This window comes from Ambystoma mexicanum, chromosome 3q (genome assembly GCF_040938575.1).
Source record: "Ambystoma mexicanum isolate Mex_15411 chromosome 3q, UKY_AmexF1_1, whole genome shotgun sequence".
Lineage (NCBI taxonomy): Eukaryota > Metazoa > Chordata > Amphibia > Caudata > Ambystomatidae > Ambystoma > Ambystoma mexicanum.
The window spans coordinates 471,312,859-471,329,944 of NC_090926.1; the positions used below are offsets into that span (position 1 = coordinate 471,312,859).

General features: G+C 48.5%; 1 protein-coding gene across 1 annotated transcript in view; it reads right to left on the minus strand.

Moving 5' to 3' along the window:
- The window catches only part of ATP10B (ATPase phospholipid transporting 10B (putative)), a 620,207-nt gene that overhangs the window by 469,028 nt on the left and 134,093 nt on the right, over positions 1 to 17,086 (minus strand). The window lies entirely within an intron of this gene.

Genomic DNA, 17,086 nt, shown 5'->3' on the forward strand with positions numbered 1-17,086 from the left:
TGATGCTAGAAAGCCAACGACACCCTGGCCCACCAAGCTTGAAACTATCCTCTGTGGACCTTGGCAAGGTAGCAAGACTGCGACATGGAAGTATTTTACACTCTTGTTTGGGAGACATGTAGACTGCAGATTTTAAAGAAAACAATTGGTATGTTTATTACAACAGAAACGCTTTTTTTCTGCTAAAGAAGTTGTTAAATAACTTTGCCACGGAAGGGTCCACCTAGTGAAAAATAATTGCACTTCTCTTTAAATGCATCAACATACTCCAGCGTTTGCGATTCTTTGTTGCCCGTTCATTGGTGATGTCTAGTTTTGAACTCGCCAACGCCTTTAACAGTCCGCCTATTGCGTAGGCAGGCTTAGTTCTGGAGCGCCCCCTTGAGGCGAATCACTGATGTCACCCCAGGTTAACAAGAAAAAAAAGGAGCGCAGCTTTTCGACAGCAATGAGTGAAGACCCACCACCCCCAGTCGTTAAATTTTTTTAAAAGAAATTATTTATTGTATATGGTCAATAATCAAACCTTTACAATTCACATGCAGCGAACAATTCAATTCCCATAAATAAATCACAATCAATCAAGCATTTGCAAGTAGTAAAATACAAGTCGAGAAGAAACAGTAATAAGTAAATAAAAGAAAAAGAAAACAATTCATTTAAGCAGGTTTCATTTCTTAGCAGAGTTCGTTAACTCCGCAAAGGAAGGACAAACTAATTTTCAATGGCAGATAGTTACATTATTTCCATGCTTTTAATAAATGACGATGCTGCCAGCCTTTCTCGGGGAAACTGGATATTGAGGCAGCAAAACCATTCAAATGCGTCTATCACCATGGCTTCCAGCAGCTGAAATCTCTCCATGGATTTCTTTCTTAGGAACCCCACGGCTTTACACTCAAGCAACAAATGCCTCATTGTTTCCATGTTGGACTCACAGAACCGACAATGGCATTGATCCGCTGTAATGAGGTTCCTCCTCAGTTGGATCTCTCTTGTGGGAAGGAGATTCCATCATTGTCTCAAAGTATTCCTATGGTTCACATTAGGAAACAGAATGAAAATTGGGAGGAGCACCCCTCGTCTTCTATGTTCATGTGCTAACTGGCCCATCGACGGGTAAGCATGGAAAGAGCCCGTTGTTTCACACCAGTGGTACTCCAACAAAATTCTTTTCACTCTAGTTGGATTCTTCAAGAGACAATCTCTATCACTCGCTATACCCTCAAGGATAGCTTCACATCTCCCACTGAGTTCAGCTATATAGTTAGGACCCGACCAAGTCTCCAGTTCTCCCTGGTAATGAGTGGCTCAAGGCCTCAGATCGTTCCCGGGGTTGGGGAGATCAATTTTGCATAAAGGGCCAACATACTCCACAAGATATCCAGGTCGTATCTTATGGCCGCCCCTGGGATCGCGTTCAGCACCCTCAAGGTTTTACACCACAGTCTAGCCTCTATCTGATCCAGAGTTTTGTACATTTAAGGGCCAAAAAGCTCCAAACCATAGGTACGTTTAGGGACGATTTTGCCCTCATAGAACAATAGGGCTGGTTTTAAAGAAAATCGTCCATATTTACTATTTACCCTCCCCAGCTGTGTGTATGGATGCCTTTTGGAGTATGATTTCTTGAGCTTGCCGTAATCCTGGATTGGCACAGAAATGAAAGCCCAGGTAAGTGACGCTAGGAGTGGACCTAATAGGAGTATTTCACAGGGATCATACAAGCAAGTTTTTGGATTTCTTTCCCCCGGAGGATGTTTATATCATGGTCATCTCTGGATTAATAATTATCCCATTCTCATTAGTGTATGCAGCAAAGGCAGATAAAAGTCCCTGTAGATCTACCTTCAAATTATCTTGGAGGATGAACTCATCTGCATAGGGTAACCAAGGAATGTTACATTTGCCCATACTTGGAGTGATTAGGCCAGCTTAATCTAAGCGCACCCCAGCGTCTGATGTATATTGATTGTAGAGCCAAGGTGCCAAAACACAGCCTTGTTTTAGGCCTGAAGAGGTCTTAATCTCCCCAGAGTGGTCACCCTCTCTATTTAACCTAATCCGCACACTTGAGTTCTGGTATGTACTCATCAATAGCCGTAGGAGACTGTCTGGTAGCCCCCAATTAGCCAGCTTAGACCAAAGGTGATTCCGGTCTACCTGATCAAAAGAGGCCGAGAGGTCAATAGAGGCCAAAAATGTACATCCTCCATTGGTACCCCATTCTGTTTCCTGGATACTTGGCAACAAGAGGCTATTAATATTAGTAGAATGGCCTCTACGAAACCCAGTTTGAAAGGTTTTCAACATATGCCGACTACTTGACCATTCCTCCAGATGTCGAAGGAGAATAGACACAAACATTTTACAGTCAGCATCGATCAGCGAGATCTCAGTGATAATTCCTTGGATCAGGCCTGATGCCCCTTTTGAATATCGGCACAACAATTGCTGTGCTCCAAGAAGGAGGCCTCAGGCCCATGTCAAGAATACTTTGAAACTGCAGAAGGAGGGCACTTGGCCAGATTACTGGGTCTGCCTTAAAATTGTTGTTAGTTAGTGCATTAGGATCCGGGGCGCTAGATTTCTTACACTTTTCAAAGATATTAAACATTTCTTCTCTATCCAAATCAAAGGACCATAGGTGATCAAAAGACGGAATCCTCAAGAATGTAGTACCAGTATCCTTGTTCCCATGGCAATTGCCGTATATAGCATTAAAATAATGAACCCACTGGGTTCCAGAAATGGCATTAATCTGGGCCGTGTTAATAGATGGATCATGATTCTGCATCAGGGACCGGAATGACCCCATGTCTGTCGTAATTAAAACAGACAGCATTACCTCTGCATCTCTCTGGAGCAATATACCTTTAATGAATTTACAGGCATTTTTATAGTTTTGCTTGAATTTTCTGATCATACTTAGTTCATCCTCCCAGTTCATAGAGGTGGCCTTCGCCCATCTGATATTCTTTCTCATGTTCGCCTTGGCCCTTGCAACCTCCTCATTATGGATATGTATAGGTCTTCCAACGTTCATAATTCTTGGGGTGCAATTCCTATCTACATACACCACCAAATTACCAATAGTGACTTTAAAATTGTTTACATCGAAAACCTCAATTTTCCATTCCAATGACAATGACTGCATAACAGTGTGTAGTTTAGAAGTTAGAGCCCCAATATTTCTGTCAGACCAACGAATGGCCCGAACTGAAGCATTCGTTCTCAGCTGCGAAAGATGAGAGAACCTCCTGTAGGAGAAACCGATGTTAGAACTAGCCTCCATAATGCCATGATCACTCCAATCATTTTTCAGAACTGAGAAAGAAGTACTGCTGTTTAGCAGGCATTCGTCAGTAAATATGTAGTCCAGTGTCGAGGAACTAGTCCCCCTAAACCAGGTGCACATCCTAGACCCAGCCCCAAAATCAACCCCACTCAGCGGGAGGAGAACCAACGGCTCCAGGGCCAGACACCGGCTCCTACCCATTTGGGATTTGAAATTCTGTGGGAACATATCAGATGACATTTCTAATAACTCCTTTCCAGGATCCTGGAAATCACACAGAGTGAAACACTTGTCTACGAGCGCGATGCAAATAAAATATATCATAGAGTTCAGATCCCAAGCCACAATCACTCTCCCCTCCAGATTAGAGTTTGGCCAATTAGAAATGCACTCCGAGATCATATGCAGAAACGGTTGTTTTAAATCAGAAATCCCTTTATGCTGATATATATTTGCTACCAGCCGTTTAAAAGTTGCATCCTTTGCTATAAGAGATACCACCATAGCACCAACAGGGAGGTCATCCATTGTGGTTACTGTTATTCCCAGGGCAGAGTCCAGCGCAGTCCCCCGGAGGCCCGCCCCACCCTGCTGGCCTGCCCAACTGAGAAAATGTCTGGAAACCATCCAAAACCAAGTCCTCAGTTAGCCAAGTCTCCCACAGGCAGAGGCAGCTTGCCATTTTTAGAAGCTTAACAACAACAGGATTAGTTAGAAGGTAGTGCGTCCCCCTGGTATTCCAGGATTTAATACTTAGTAGCATGTTTTTATCTGGTATCAGACACTGTTGTTATTCACTATGGGTCAATTTTCCTCCATAGAGTTGATTGAGTGTTGGCCACCCAGAATGGATACCATCATGAATGAGAGCTGAGCTCCCCTTAGTTACAAACCCCTGTGAGGTATATGGAATAGGGCAACAGGAGCTTCCTTGTATGCCTACGGGCAGAGGCGTAGGCAGGGTAGGGCCTGAGGGGCGAGGCCCACCCAAAATCTGTAAATGCCCACTCAGCAGCTCTGTGCGGGCATTTACAGATATTTTTGTCAGTGCAGTGGTCCCAACTACATTACCTTCAGGGCCCCTTTGCTAGACAATCCTGGCTACGCCTCTGCCTACGGGGCCCCCTCTTGGTGTGTCGAACAAACATCAAAGCCAAGTGCCTGTAGACTTACTCTTCTTGAGAGTACAAACTCCTTTACCAATTTTTAATTAAAATAAATACCAGTTTCGGGGTGGTAGATGTCTGGGAAGGCCACTCGCTCAATGTCAGAGGATGAGAGCAGTGCTAAATCGGGGATTTCACCAAAAATCAATAGCGAGTTACCTCTGTTTAAACAAATCGGGGCATTACTCCCCAGCTCACAAGTGAATCTAACTGCATATTAGTCTTTTGCGGATGGACTATTTCTTTTCACCCCCGATGGAATAATATCAATGTTACCCCTAGTCGGGGCCCATGCATCAGGTACATACGATACGATAGTCTCGGGAGGATAGCTCAGCAGCAACGTTCTCACCCTGGAAACCCTGGAAGCAAGACGACATGGAGCAACACAGGTTCGATCCCCGGGTCTGCGCTTAGAAACCTCTGGGTATTAAGCGCGTTATAAATAACCCATCATATCATATCATAATTACATTAATTGTATCTCCCATTATTCAGCACCGTTTGGCTGGTGTAGTCTGTCCAGCAGACTCCCCACCCCAGCTGCTAGAGATGGGTACATGCAGAGTGAGGGTCTCCCCAATGCACCTGCCCGCAAGTCTGGGCGAATCGACAGTTGTTCGGACTTATTCAATTGGCTGGCCAGTTTGCCAATGCTTGTTGTTTTAGGCGAGTGATCCGCCGTCAGATGGTAAAGTCAGCAGCTGGGCAGCCATGACACTTACCTACAGCACTTCCAAGTTCATATGGGTAGTGGTGGGTGAAAGTCTGAGTGAGAGATGAAGCAAGGTAACCTGCCTCTGGCCAGTACCCGCTACGCTCCCACTCCTCTGCACACAGAACACTGCCTTTCCACTTCAGCAACGCCAGGAACGTTTTGATGGACATCCTCTACTGAGAGGCCGAGGATTTAGGAAATCAGGCCTTCATCTACATACAGCTCACTTTGCTTAAAATCCAAAGAATTCTTCAAATAGTAAGGAGACCAGGAGCCCACCCTACTGTCGGCTTTCTCCCACTCAAGTATCATTGAAGAATTAGGAATTTGGAGACAAAGGCCGACCGACTCAACAACAAATCAAGAGTTTGAAAATAAGTCAACTCAAATGAACGATTAAAAAAAATGTCTTCGATAAATTCGACCAACTGAACGATTCAAAAGACTTTCTTTGACAAAATCGACCAAATGAACATTAAGATATAAACTGACCAGTTTGCACAACGTTTGTTTTTCCTTCTTGTTCAACGAAGTAGTGAATAAACTACATTGTTCTTAATTTGTTTTCATCTTTTATGACCAACACCCAAAAATAAAACAGATCTAAACAGAACTAATTCGAATCTATCATTTATTCACCAGAGAAGCGCAACCTTGGGACTTTAAGTTTCAGTTTTGTTCGAGCCCAGGTCAGCCTCTGTGACAACGCTTAGCTGCAGCCTCTCTGCCCACCTAAATTATATTTTTTCACTCTTCAATTTCAGGTGCCAGCACTGTTCCCAAAGGCTGACAGTTCTTTTTCAACAAAGGATTTTTGTGAGTATGGGGATTAGGGGTTACCCTATTTTCTCTTTTAGTTTCTAAGGGATAGGGGAACCTCTCAAACAGTTGATTCTACATCATTGACAAAGTGTCTTGGAGTGGCACGATAAGATGACCCAGAAAAAAAATAGTAGTCGAACCAATTCCCACCGTGCAGTGCACCCACTCCGAATCGCATGACCTTGCTCTCATCCCAGAAAAGCCCCCAGAGACTCATTTTCTAGAGTCAACCTTCTGAACCCCACCAAAACACCCAGTTTTGGGACACCCCCAAGCGGCCCAGCACCATCTTAAGGCATCTTCTGGGTGCATGAGCAGAGATGCAGCCTGGCCTTGGTGGCCACGAGGGACAGCGAAGGAACTCCTCCCATAAATGTATGGTAAAAAAACCTCTTCATCTGTGGTGCCTCTAGACAAAGGGATTATGGCAGGGGCAGAGTGGCCTTTAAATACGGCAGACATACAGTGGGTCAGCAGGATCAAAGGCTGCAGGGCTGACCCATTGACGGTTTAGGGCTGCCTCCCGGCATGTGAGCCCTAACCTACCATCTTCACTCTTAAGCCAAGGGCTGCCTCAGCACAGACTCACTACCTGTCCTCCATCCCTCTTAAGGCAAGGGCTGCCTCAACAGAGACAACACAATTCAAAACACACATCATCATAATTGGAGGTTCTGAAAGCCTTTCCGAAGACTTACATCATACGGTCATCGGTGTAAAAAGAATTCTAGCCACTAATGAGCCGCATTTACACAGTGCATGGTTAGCTGCATGACGGATAGCTCACTGTGTTGGGCGCTTTCTGCTGAGGTGTGTTGCCACACTGTGGATAACATGTGCAATCCCGGAAAGGTCCACATTGGTTTCTTTGTGGGTGATGTGCACTAATGCCAGAGTCTTGAAGCATGGTAAGAAGCACTATATAAAACAAACAGTGATCAGTTAGACGTGTCCCTGTCCTCTTCTGAGAGAAAACACTTCATTACCCAGTGACACAGCCATGTTGTCAATGGGTTTGGAAGTCTTTTGTGGCAGTGCTCCCGAGCATGGAGGCTTTGGTAGAGGTGTGTGGAGGGGACTGTTTTTAGCTGGGCTGGTGTCTCCTATTTGCCGTGGTACTGGTGGCCTCCCAGTCCACCCATGGATTATGTTGCACACAGGCTAGTTAGTGGCAAGGGGTGGGTCTGTGCTATTCTCCATGCTGGGACCAGCCTGCTGCCGAGTATTCAGACTTGTGGCGCTGGATGGCTTGGGCTTCTGAGCCACAGAGATGTCAACCAGAGAGAGAGGCATGGCAATCATTTGGAAGTCCGTATTTAAACATTTAAAGGGGCCAGAACCAGAGAGAGTCTAAACAGGGGGAGGGGGTGGCAGAGGTAGCATTCAGAGTGGGGAGGACTGGGAGTCAATAATATTCCTATCATTTGGCAAACGAGCCCCCCCAGAGAACAAGGCCAAATAACCTGTTCTTTGGGATGATTCCCGCTCGGGGGGGGGGGGGGGGGGTTGGGCCTGCAATCATGTTGTAGCTTTCACTGAGGCAAAAAGGAAGCATTTGCGTATCAGGCTGGAGCTGCTCACAAGGATAGTAGAGCACTGAAATGCTGGGCAATTCTCCTCTGAACAAGAGAACCACCCCCGTCCCCCTCCCCCAGACACGAGTCCCTGCCATGCTGGGCATCCTCAGTCATGCGTGGCGCTGTCTCTGCCGAGCATTTCCATGCCGGATCATCCTTTATATGCAAATGACTGCTATGGACATAGATATTTCTCCTCTGTAAGGCATAGAAGGCGTACACGTGATTGTAGGTCCTCCTTCCGAGTGGGCAGCTACGCTCAGAACAGGCCTTGTATGCTGTGTAGAGGAGCTCTAACACGTTTGCTGAATTGCCAAAGACCTGGGGTTACAGCCTAATTTATGAAGGAAAATCCAGGAGGTAAGACAGGCCCCCTGATTCTCGACACCTGGAGTGCCACAGCTTCACTTCATTGATGACACTCAAGGCAGAAACACGAGTCTGGTATTGCTGGTACTGATTTTCAGTGGGGAATTGTGTAGCCTATTGGTAATCGACTGTCATTGTGGCTGGGATCAGACTGATATGCAAATGGATGAGTTTTCACTGGTTCCCGGTTGCTGCATGGATTAAATTCCTTCTCAAACAAATTCTCCCTTTTCTCACTTTCCCCGGAGGCTTAATGTTACCCGAGCCCTGGTTCTCTCTAGGCTGGTCTATTGCAATAGCCTCCTCCTGAATCTTCCTTCTTCCACTCTGTGACCCCACCAGCTAATCCAGAATAGGGCAGCGAGACTTGTCCCTGGCCTCAAGCCCAGGGACCGCATCTCTCCTGCACTAAAAAGTCTACTGTCTAGGCCCGGGGACCACACCATCTTCAACTTTATCTTACTAAATACTCTCCCTCTAGGCCACTATGTTCCTCTGGCATCAATGTGTAAAGCGTTTCGCTAAACAGAGGGTAGGTGGTCGATCGCTTTCCTCAGCTGGCTCCCTCTATGAAACAGTCTCCCACTGTCTCTGTGCCTTGAGTAGGACTTTCTTAAATTCCGGAAGCTCCTCAAGACATTCCTCTTTGCCTCCTCCTTCCCGCCTCTGCTAACCCCACAGTTGCTGTGATTGGTGTCCGGGGCCCGTATGCATACTCGGGGCCCCAGACCTCAAACACCCAATCGGCCCAGCTCCTGTCTACTCTCAGCACTTGCATTGGCACACCCTCCGTCCTGGAGGTTTGCACTGCCACCTAACGTGGCTCCAGGCTGGGTAGCACTCATCAACCCAAGCACTTCAACTGTGGCTCACACATGATCATGGACACCCCAACACTTAACCCCTCTGCCCTCTATCTTGCTGCACTTGCACATTCTGAATACTCACAAGGCATAGTTGGGTTGTCCTTTCTTCATTTCCCCCCACTGCTCTTATTAAATATTGTGTTTTGTAGTGCCTTTCTTTCCTGTGTACCCTCCCCTCGCCCATGGGCGCTTTGAAACAGTATTTTACTTGCTGTATAAGCGCCTAATAAGCAAACAATAAATAAATAAATAAATAAATACATACTTCCCCTCTGCTAATGGAGCAGTGGGATACAGCGTGAGTGTAGAACCTCCTGAGTGTACATCCTGCCAGAGAAAGGGCAAGTGAAGCCATGGCCAGCCACAATAGAGGGGTTCTCACAGGTTTGCCTAATACTGCTATAATACCAAGTGTAAAATAATTTACATTTCAGAAAAGTCTAAGGACATCACAACTATTTAGTTATGATATATTTGGGACATAACATTACGAATGAGAGACATGGTTTCACCACACATTTTTTGACCTGTCCCAGAACCTTACCCAAGGACAATCTCTGCTCCTCACCAGAGGCTCCTCCCCTTCCAAGGCACACCTCCCACTCAAAACCATCCTGAGGCCCAACCCCTGCACCAAGGCACATCTCCACGTGAGGCCCCTCACTGCCATGAGGCCAGGCCCGGCTTGGGGCCGATCTATGCTCCTAGGCCCCACGCCTACTGAAAGGCCCATCCCGGCCCTGAGGCCCGTTCTTGTCTGAAGCACCCTTCCTGCAATCTAAAGCTGTCCAAATAGTTGTACTGCCACTACATTGCCATTGACTATTAGAAGTCACATCAGAGTTCTGTGCCTTTCCCATGCACGACACGCATGTGGCACGGGCAGCTTTTATTCCACACTTCAGACCAAACACAATGGGCTCTCAGTGTAGCTTGCCATCGACGAATACGCCATTCCCAGTTGCTTAAACCTTCTGGTCACGTGCATGTTAACATTTCAGTTTAAAACAGGTTGAACATTAGACAAGTCACAACTCGGGGGAAACGGCAGCACTTAAGAATGCCGAGGGAGTGTAGAAAAATGCAATCGCGCCCGCTGACATTCCATTTGCAGCCTTCACAAATGTGCTTTTTATTCGTTCTTCGAGATCCCTTCTAATCAAGCGATGGGAAATAAATAAACGTCTCAGAAAGTCAGGAAACACAATTCAATCCTCCTCAGTATCGGCTTCTTGGTTCTGCTGTAGTTCTTGCCAACGAAGGCATCAAGCAAGGCAGAGGGGGTGGGGTGTGCAATGAAAGGCCTTCATGAACTTCACTTGTGTTCTCTGTTATGCTTTGTGGGTCCTGTGGCCACTTGGAGAACTGGGGATGGGGGCCAGGGCAAATTACCAGCAGATACTTGAATGCCCCCTGCCCCCATCTAAAGAAATGCTCTCCAGCCTCTGCGGGCGCAACCAATATCAAAGCCCTCGCAATAGGCCAAAGGAGAGGGGAGAGAACCAAGCGGGCCCAGGAACCTCAAGCTAAGCACCACCTCTGTGGTGGCATGCCACGGGTCACCCGGGCGGGCCACACGACGTGCCGGGATCATCCGAATTTACACAGACGCTGCGGATACGCAGCTAACAACCTGCAGGGGACACCCTGTTTCGTCAGGATCACCAGACAGGATACCTGCGGGGTCTGGGGGCACCCAGCCCGGGGCTGCAGGACCAGGCTGCGATCATGTGATGTACAGCACACAATAAGACACAGACACGAGTTGCTGCTTCCTGGAGCTCTGCTGCACTGACCCTCACGTGCCAGCAAAACCCCTTTTTATTAAGGAGCGGCATGACAGAGTCATGACGCTCTTTCTTAAAGGGGCAACGGGCCCACAGTTAAATGGGCCATACACCACATCCCTCCTTTATTATAAACAAAAACACAGCACACATCAGACTACGAACGTATATATGGGCGTGCGACTATGGTGTAAGTCCAGTCCGCACACCACTCTGATAAACTATTCAATCACTGCAAACAACGGGTGCATTCCAGTCCACGCACCACGGGAGCCCGATGGCGGGCACTGGGGATCAGAAAATGCCTGGATCAAACTGGCCGCTTGCGTGGCTGCAGGACAAAAAGAACACATTTTCCTCATCTTCTTCCTCTGCATAGTCATACAGTCCCCTCCTTTGCTCTTAGGCCACCTGGACCACTGACACTTTGGGGGGCTTCCTCCCTGCACCCTCCTTTGATACACCTCCGGCTGATGGCCCCACCATGCTGGCCGGCATTGGGGCTGGGCACACCCGTGCAAAGTGGTCCACCTTTCGGCACCTGCACTAATGTCATATGGTGGCCCCTGGGTTCCTCCGTGGCCAATCCCCTGTTCTCGTTGGCCTACCCCCTTGCCACTTGCTGACGGCCGACACATCCTCCAACTTGACCCGTTGCATGGGGGCCTCCAGCTTGAGCTGCTGCCTGGAGAGGTCCATAGCTGAGGTACACACCACTGCCAACTCCTGGGCGTGGCCTAGTTCCAAGATCCGGTTCAGCCCCAGGCCTGGCTCCCTGAGGACCTGCTTTCGCAACTTCACCGAGCTACAGCCATAGATTATCCAAGCTCTGATCTCATCATCCTCGAAGTTGCCCGGGGCGCAGGACAACGCGATTCCCTGAAGCTTGCCATGAAATGCGTCAAGGCTATCCCCTTCCTCTTGTTCGCGCATCTCATCCTGAACCGTTCATAGTCCCGGTTGACCATGAGCATGAAATACTCATTCAGTGCTGCAATGGCTGCGCCATACTAGTGATCCCTGGGCCACAAAGTCTTGAACAGTCTTTGGACAGCCATGCCGGCTGAATACAGAAGCGTTGGGCATTTCACTCTGTCCTTGATCTCAACAGCCTTGAAATAGAGTTTTAGGTTTTCTACCCACACCGTCCAACAGGGTCCCAGACTGGCCAGAGCCCCCACCATATCAAACGGATACAACGGCACCAGCTGCACATTCTGGCGGTATGCCCCTTCATTGTCTTCATCCCCCCTGATGGGTGCTGTGTGTGCGGCAGCTTGCGCTCACTGTTGATGGTTCCCTGACCGGGCTGCACCCTTTGTGGGTCACGGATGGCACACAGGCACTCCCTGTGGAGCTGCTACCCTTTTGGGGGCTTGTGAGGGATGGGAATGTCACGAGGGGTTAATATGCCCTCACCCCCAAAGGCGCACAAGCACCCCCTGTGGAGTCGCTGCCCTCTGGGTCTTGTTGGCGATGGACCCCTCTAGAGGGGTTTTGCAGTATCCTCTTTCCACCCCACAGCACAGCCTTGCCGGGCCTCGTATCTCCTCAGCACTTTTGTTCTCCACCCACACAACACACTTGGCCTTGCAGCAATTTCCAGGGGGGGCTGGAAATTGCCTTGCCGTGACCACAACACTGTTGCTTTGTCTCGCCTCCTCCACGAATGTGCACGTGGGCCCAGACCACCTTGTCACCAATGTGGTGCCCACCATGGGTCACCCAGGCAGTGTTCACTGGCCCCTGCTTCCTTCTTACAATTTTCTTCTTTCAACTTTTGAGCAAAACGTTTCTCTTTTCCCCACTGCAGACCTGGGTATCGGATGGCCACGCCCCTTTTCAGGGCTGCCACAGGTCTGGTGCTCCTTTGTTGTGGCTTAGAAGGAACAACAGTCACTTTTCTGTCCACCTTAATTGGTCTCCAGCGCCGGACCAATGTTCATGGGCCATGCCCACCTTTGTTGCGGATGCAGAGGAGAAAAAGAAAATAAAAAAAATAAATCACCTCCGCACCCCAGTGACCACAGGGAGCCGCCAGCTGGTTACAGTGCTCCTGCTTCCTCACGCGGCATCCTCAGATTAATAGGTGGACGCGCGAGGAAGTCCTCCGCGGCTTCATCGTTGCTGGCCCAGGCCTCTCCAGGCTCCGCCACCTTCCTTTGTTCAGGGGCTCTCCAGCTGGTCCTCGTTGACTCGGCAACCCCATGCCACCTCCTCACACATGGCTGATGCCGCTGCTGCTTTCTTCACGGCCTCAGCGCCAGCTGATCTTGCTTCCGTTCAGCAGCCACCACGCCGCCTCAACCACACTGGCACCAGGTAGCCTGTGCCAGTACGCAGCACGGGCCCTGGGCCACCCACAGCGGCCAACACCACTTGTGATGGGGGCCTCTTCAGGTGTTTGGCGGCCCCCGTCACCTCAGATTCGTCGCTTCCCCACTCCACGCAGCCTTGCCGTGACCACAACACTGTTGCTTTGTCTCGCCTCCTCCACGGATGTGCACGTGGGCCCAGACCACCTTGTCACCAATGTGGTGCCCACCATGGGTCACCCAGGCAGGCCACACCACGTGTCGGGGTGACCTGAATTTACTCAGACGTTGCGGACACGCAGCTAACAACCTGCATGATCACCGGACAGGATAGCTGGGGAGGCTGGGAGTCACCCCAGCTATGGCAGCCTCGGCTCTGGGGGCACCCAGGACAGGGCTACATGACCAGGCCGCGATCATGCGGTGTACAGCACACAATAAGACCCAGACACGAGTTGCCGCTTCCTGGGGTTCTGCTGCACTGACTGTGGCAGCAGAGCCCCTTTTTATTAAGGAGCGTCATGACGCTGTTTCTTGAAAGGGCAATGGGCCCACAGTTAAATGGACCACACACCACAACCTCCTTGTGCTTGAAAGCAATAGAATGTTGCAAAATGTTCGTTGCGATTACGTTTTTTTTTTTACAAACAGGATTATTTACTACGCACCTAATATTTAAAAGAATGCCCGATTGTAGATGTTATGTGCTTAGGAGACTTGGCATCCTCGGTAACTCGGACTAGAAATCTCTCCATTCAACAATCGCAGCTATGTTTAATCAAATCTTGACAAAACCCGCACCTGCTTTACGTTTGGTCCACCCATAAATTCCACTGCTTTTTATTGGTCAATATCGCGGTCAATGTTGACATTGCTCTCCAGGTATCCGAGGTGTGGCTTTGTCTTGTATCTACGGCTGAGGACTTTGCTGCTGTTGCCAAGACAAGTGCTAGCTTTACCTCTGGCTACACCCCTGGCACAACAACATTTGGGGCCCCCATAAGATTTTAAGAAAAAACAAACGTGTGTATATGTGTGTGTGTATATGTGTGTGTGTATATGTGTGTCTGTGTGTGTCTGTGTGTGTCTGTGTGTGTCTGTGTGTGTCTGTGTGTGTCTGTGTGTGTCTGTTTTGCCTAAAGATGGGCTGATTTGGGCTACTTTTCACACCAGATGGGATCATTCGAATAAAACTTAGGGTAAGTGGGCCTGTGCAAAGGATGTACAGACTGTGGGACTGCTCAGAGATCTTCTCTGCAGGGGGCTTTTCAGCCCCCGTCCATCGTCAGAACGTCCATGAGGAGGACTACAAGCCCCAGAGTGCAAAGTTGAAACCAAGACTGGACTAGTATCTCCCAAATGAAATAGGGCATGCTAGCATGTATGTAAGAGATCTCTTTATGGGGGGCATGTTGATCTCCACAAGGGAAGCTCTTTTGTGCGATTTCTTCACCTCTGTGTCTGGATGGCCCAGCAGCACACACGGCACGCAATCACTGATATTCTCTCACCAGGAAACCTTTATTTCATGGCAGGGACCATCATGGATTGCATGCAGTGTACTCTGATGTACCACCTGACACAGGTGTGGGAACCACAGAAATGGGATTCCCAGAGTTCACAGCAGGTGTGGTGAGTTAAGTCTCACACCCTATGTTGGTTCTGCCTCAGTCCCCACACTATACATGAATGTCTGGTGCACTGAATGGCTGGTAGGACTATAGATCTCCCCGTCAAATCAAGTGATATGAGACTAAGGGAGGGCCAATGCAATTCTGGGTGTGGGCCACATGGACCGCTAACGGAGGTGCCATGAGGGGCAACCTTGTTGACCCTAAAGTCACAATCTGCCTCATTGTTAGGGCGCCTTTCAAACAGTGTGAATTGAATCACTTACAAGTACTCCAATTTGTTCAGTTAAGTGAGGGCGAGTTGAACTTACTTGCACAGGGTCCCACACATGGGTCCTCATCAGGAGTCTGGCGGTACCGCCGGGATACTACCAGCGCAAATAGCATTATTGCTACGGTACAGCAGTAAGTTCCCATTTTCCATTGGGACCAAAGGGATCCAATGGGGTTAGGGGCGATATTAACGCCAGCAGTAATTACGCTGGTGGTAATAGCACCAAAAACTGAAAAAAATGGGAGGGAAGGGGACATTTTTACATCCAGCAAAACACTGGAGGTAAAACTCCCACTTAAAGCCTGACTCATGATTGGGCCAACACTTAAAGGCGGTGGTAATAGCGTTACCGCCACATTTAAGGGCTAAGGCCCAACTCATGATGAGGGCCATTGGCTAAACCGAGAAGCATGGATTTTCACAACTCTGCAATTTAAACACTTGACCACACACACGTTCCAAGCTGTACTGGTACAAATATTTAAGTTTGGGATTTCAAGGCTACAATAACACTGCCTTATCGGGTTCACTTGCAAAATACACACATTGTAGCAACCGGGCAGCATGTCATTCCTTACAGCAACATGCGGTGCTTAAAGAATGTCATTGTGGCTTAATTGTTCGGATCCTGAAAGGAAAACCCAGACCCAGAATGCAGAATAATGCAAGCCTGAGACATCTCTAACACGTGTGCACATACACCACTTTCAGACACACACTGAAGGAGGTTGTGAAATAAACTCTGGTAGACATGGAGATGCTTTGTCATAATCGTCCAGTTAGTCGGTACGCATGATATTAATGACATTAAGTACATATGACTATCAAGACAAAGCAAACCTTTTGTGCATGTCGAGATAGTCACCATGGGTATGAACAAATCATTAAAAGGTGGCTTTCCCGTAACTTTAACTGATTTGGAAGTGGGTACATATTTTCTATGTAACTAGTGCTGGAAGGAGTCTTGCAGTTGGAAATGTCCCAGCCATCATGTATAAGAAAGTCTTTTAAATGGTAACAAAGGGAATGCGTTTGCGAGGTGGTTATGGTGCTGGTTGCACAGCCCCAGACCACGCTGTGTGTCGTGACTCCAGTGGTCAAAGTAGGTAGCTGCGGTGTTCCTCTGCTTTTTTAATTAAGTTTTACTGTTCCAATATTTTTATTTTCAAAAGAAACCGTTCCGGAATGGTTTAGTTTTAAAATAAAATTGTAGAAAGAAGTTAAAACTTGCACTTCAGTGCAGTGCACTGAACATTACCTTGAAGAGCAGGTGCATTTGTTTGGGGGATTGGACGTGGTGATGGGGTTTCTGGGAAGTGGGGGCAGGTCAGCAGGCAACATAGTTCCAATACTTCATTTTGTACACTTTGACCGGGAAATGGGCAGTCTTTGCGGTCTGGACCAAGCTGATTCTACAATGGACTTTTTGGAAAGAAAATGAACTAGTGGTACAGATTAGAAATGCTTTGGATTATCCTCCCACCTTTGGATACATGAATAAACATTCCTATGCCGAGTAGCCCAGAATAGCCTAAAAAACCCCCCCAAAAAAACACAACCTGCCCAAACCCGACATTTCCCTCACAAATGCTTTTTAAGTGGCTCTGTTGTATGGGAAATAGCCAGTTAGGCTAAGTGACCGCCGCCACGCCAGCTCTGGCAAGCTTTTCAAACACAATGCTGGTATGGCCCCTTGGCCCTGGAACCCTAAAGAGAGAAACTCCTGCCCTGTACTAGCGCAGCCATCGCCAGCACAGGGGGGGGGAGGAGTTTGTCATTTAAAAACGATGGGCTCCCGCGCGGGGGGCCGCCCCCTTAGTGCCGACGCCCTCATGAGGCACGGCGGGAAGTGGAGTCGGGGGGTGGAGCCAAGCAGGTTACCACCCAGAAGGGTGGGGGCGGGGCGTGACATCATCATGAGCGACGCAAGGCCAGCACGCCCCAGCCAGAGACGCCTTTAAAAGGCCCTGGCACGAGGCTATGGGTCTCTTCTCTGACGACTGCGGGGAATTTTGGCCTCCCACCCGCCCATTTATTGTTTATATTTATGTTTGATGTTTTTCTTGCAGACAAGCGCAGCGGATGTTACATGGTGTTCCCGTTAGAAAGCACTGGCGGATACCACAAGGGAACTGCACAGCCATCAGTTTAGTATGAACGGCGCCCACGAGTATTAGACTCAGGGGAGGCCCATGTTAAAGGGGAGGGTTAGGGGGCTTGGAAGACCTTCCAATTCCAAAAGTGGGTGGGGGAAACGGGAAGT